Here is a 4,169-nt window from a genome sequence, read left to right as displayed (position 1 = left end):
AAACACAGAAAAGTTTACTGATAATTTTGAAAAGGAGGAGAAAAAAAAATCCCAATAAGTTTGCAGCTGGGGAGAATTCTCTAAAAATGCTAATCCAAGTTTGCATCATCTTCCTGTAAAGCAAGAATCAGGAATTTGTTTTTGGTTGTTGTTGTTGAATTCTAGCCTGCTCCTTAAAAGCCAGAAGAAATTAGAACCTTAGCTTGCTATCCTTTTGACTTAGAAGTCTTTTGATCCCAACCCAGAAACCCAGTGCCATCGAGTTGATTCCAACTCATAGCGTCCGTATAGGACAGAGTAGCACTGTCCCACAGAGTTTCCAAACAGCGCCCTGTGGATTCGAACTGCCAACCCTTTGGTTAGCAGCCATAGCATTTAACCACTACGCCACCAGGGTTTCCTCTTTTGATCCCAGAATTCTTTAGTTTTAAAATACTATGGCATAATGATTCGCTTTAGCAGAACACATTTCCTAGTAAACCAGCACGTTTCCCTTGTGTATTAATACCCAATTACAAAAGCTTCGAGCACAAACACCACGGGCACTTAATTTCCTAATTTTAATGTTTTGTTCAGTAAAATAGTCCTGTTTAATGGCCGTCACAACTGTATCATTCATTGAGGAGAAAAGAAGGATGCAAGACAGAACTCGCAGAAGCTAACCAGGAGAAACATTTTAAACTGACTGTCTAATAATAGGTTGAGAGGCATTTTGTTCCCTTTCAAGCAAATGCTTTCATTTTAATCTGCTGGTGTAAACTGTATACAGATTTGATTCTGGCAGTGACTCAGAATGAAAAAAACAGCTTCCTTCCATTAGGTCAATTTATATTTCAACCTATTCTACATGGCTTGAAACTGTAGCTTTTAACTGGGAGCTAATTGCTTCTACCTAAATATCCGTTAAGGGAGGCATAGACAATTAGAACTGCACTGGTCCAAAATATAGATGACTTCCCCACTACTTAAGCTCTTCTGGACAGACCCATCAAGGAAGAAATGAAGGAGGAATACAGGCCTGCGTGATCACAGAATCACAAAATGTCAGCCTTGTAACAAACCCCAATGGTCATGCTACTGTGGTGTTTCCCAGCATGTTTGAGGGACATAAATAGTCTACCACATCAAAGGGGATCCAAGATCAAGGATTTGGGGGAACCTGTACCTCCTTTCAGGGCCCTGGTGGCGCAGTGGTTAAGCACTTGGCTGCTAACCAAAAGGTCAGCAGTTGAAATCAACCAGCCGTTCCTTGGAAACCCTATGGGGCAGTTCTACTCTGTCCTGTAAGGTCACTACGAGTTGGAATCAACGCCACAGCAATAGGTTGGATTTTTTTTTTTTTTTGGTACCTCCTCTCAGATGTGTACCATCTACACTATAAACATGTTACAGACACTGAGATGTTTCAAAGGAAAGAAGCCCGTTTAACTATGTTGAACGCAATGTCCCTCACATTTAATTGAACATGAGAAGGTTTTTTAGTCATGAATCCTCATATCTTCTCCATGTATTAACCCTTAATTTCCTGTAAAGAGTGTTCCATGGGGCGCTAACTTGAAACTCAACGTTTTAAGAATATTGGAACAAAATCCAGAGAAATGAAGTACCAACCTGAAGATCTCTTAGAATGCAAGTCTAAAGCCTCAGCATCCTAACTTCCACTGGACAACTTCAGAAAAGAGGCTAATTTGCATAATACTTATGCACAGTTGAGCTCAATATTTTTAGTCTGCCCATATCCTTGTTTTTGTTTTGACTGACTGAGATTTCTTCATAAGGGGGAATATTTCTGGGTCCCCATAGGTTAAAGGCCCCGTAAGTGATCATAGCAAGTGCAGAAGCATGAGCCTTTCAATAACATCCTATCCAGTCACACACAAAGACACATGGCTATACTTACTGGTAAGATGTGTGCATAGCAGATAAAAGACCCAAACTCATATGTGTAGACCATCTTTAATAAATATTCTCCCAGCATCTGGTTCACTGGCTGAGTTCCCCTCGGTATCTTCAAGTGGACTCGGCATCTCATTTTCCCAGCCTGGAGCTTAAGGAGGTTTGAGAAACACAGACTGTGGGTGAGGTGCTTTCTTCTCTTACTCACATCTGTGTGTAACTTTGATTTCTTTCAAATAAAAGTGAATGAGAGCTCAAGTCAACCCTATGGCTCAAAACGTTGCATAGGACTGAGATCTGACATGGGATTTGTCTGTGAGCCAAAGTTCAAAAGAGCTACTGATGAATGAGAAAGAACCATCAAGGGTGAACAGAAAGAAGCTGCGAACAATTGCTGGGCCGTGATACTCACTATCATCCTAACTGCCCCTCTCAGCACCTTTCATCTCAGCTGAGCCCTTTGCATAGCCTCAAGGCTCCAGGTGGGAGATATCCAGAATCTGTGGAATCTTCAGGGTTGAGTTTGAAGGATCATTTGGCAGGTGGCAACTGAATTATAGAGCCTCATCGGGGTGGATTATCCAACAGGCAATAAATAAATAAAAATCTTTTCAAATTTGTAATCCCTGACATGGACAGATTACCCAGTGAGCGAGGTAAGCATGGGCTTACTTGTGTTTACTTCCTAATCCGTGGTGAAACATATGTGAAATTGTTCACGGGCATCAGATTTTGGGAGGTCATCAGCGATAAGCATGGTATTGACTCCACTAGCAGTTACCACGGCGACAGAGACTTGCAGTTAGAGAGAATCAATGTCTACTACAATGAAGCTGCTGGTAATACATACGTACCTTGGGTCATCCTGGAGGATCTGGAGCCTGGCAACATGGACTCAGTCAGGTCTTAGACATTTAGCTAGGTCTTCAGGCCGAACAACTTCGTCTTTGGCCAGAGTGGTACAGGCAATAACTGGGCAAAGGGTCACTACACAGATGGAGCGGAGTTGGTGGAGCCGGAGCTGGATGTGTTTCAGAAGGGGTCTGAGAGCTGTGACTATCTCCAGTGCTTCCAGCTGACCCACTCCCTAGAGGGTGGCATGGGGTCTGGAATGGGCACACTGCTCATCAGCAAGATCAAGTAAGAGCACTCCGACTGCATCATGAACAACTTCAGCATCATGCCTTCTCCCAAGGTGTCAGACACCATGGTGGAACCCTACAGTGCCACCCTCTCTCTCCACCAGCTGGTAGAGAACACTGATGAAACCTACTTTATTGATAAAGAGGCCCTGTTTGATATTTACTTCCGGGGACCTCAGCCACCTGGTGTTGGCCACCATGAGTAGGGTCACCACCTGCCTGCGCTTCCCAGACCAGCTATACGCAGACCTCCTCAAACTGGCTGTGAATACCGTGCCGTTCCCTCTGCTGCACTTCTTCATGCCTGGCTTTGCCCCCATGACCAGCCGGGCCAGCCAGTAGTACCGGGCCCTGACCATTACTGAGCTCACCCAGCAGATGTTGGACTCCAAGAATATGATGGCTGCCTGTGACCCCCGCCATGGCCACTACCTGACGGTGGCCGCTATCATCCGGGGCCATATGTCCATGGAGGAGGTGGACAAGCAGACGCTCAAGGCGAAGACGGCTGTGTGCTACATCCCACCTCATGGCCTCAAGATGTCCACCACCTTCATCGGCAACAGCACAGCCATCCAGGAGCTGTTCAAAAGCATCTCAGAGCAGTCTACGGCCCTGTTCCAGCGCAAGACCTTCCTGCACTGGTACACAGGCGAGAGTATGGATGAGATGGAGTTCACCGAGGCCAAGAGCAACATGAACGACCTGGTGTCAGCAGCGTACCAGCAGTACCAGGGTGCCACGGCTGAAGAGCAAGGGGAGTTCGAGGAGGAGGAGAAGGAGTTCGAGGAGGAGGCTTAAGAACTTCTGACTAAATCATGCATCCTTAGTGAACTTTTGTTGTCCTCAAACATGGTGGGTCTTTGTATACTATGGTACTCAGTTTTGCCTGTCAGGCCACACTGTTGATGCAATACATGGAACTTGTCTCACAATTACGGTATTGTTTGTTAAGATATCTACACTAATAAAAAGCATGTGTCCAATGCAAAAAAAAAAAAAAAGATAGCGGCAACCTACCTTCTTTGTTGTTTCAGTGACAAACTGCAGGCCCCAGGCCTATCAAACACAGTGATGTGGAGCCATAAAGAACTCTGTAGAGGAAAGAGAAACTACGCCTCTTTCCCTTAT

The 4,169-nt window shown here is 45.0% G+C and overlaps 1 pseudogene; it reads left to right on the top strand.

Annotated features, from left to right (window-relative positions):
• The first annotated feature begins 2,770 nt into the window (after window positions 1-2,770).
• Window positions 2,771-3,942, top strand: LOC100669631 (tubulin beta-2A chain-like; annotated as a pseudogene).
• Window positions 3,943-4,169: the final 227 nt, after the last annotated feature.

The sequence above is a fragment of the Loxodonta africana genome, chromosome 6 (genome assembly GCF_030014295.1).
Source record: "Loxodonta africana isolate mLoxAfr1 chromosome 6, mLoxAfr1.hap2, whole genome shotgun sequence".
Lineage (NCBI taxonomy): Eukaryota > Metazoa > Chordata > Mammalia > Proboscidea > Elephantidae > Loxodonta > Loxodonta africana.
Note: the sequence above shows the minus strand (reverse complement) of the source record. Positions and strands in the feature narration are given on the sequence as shown.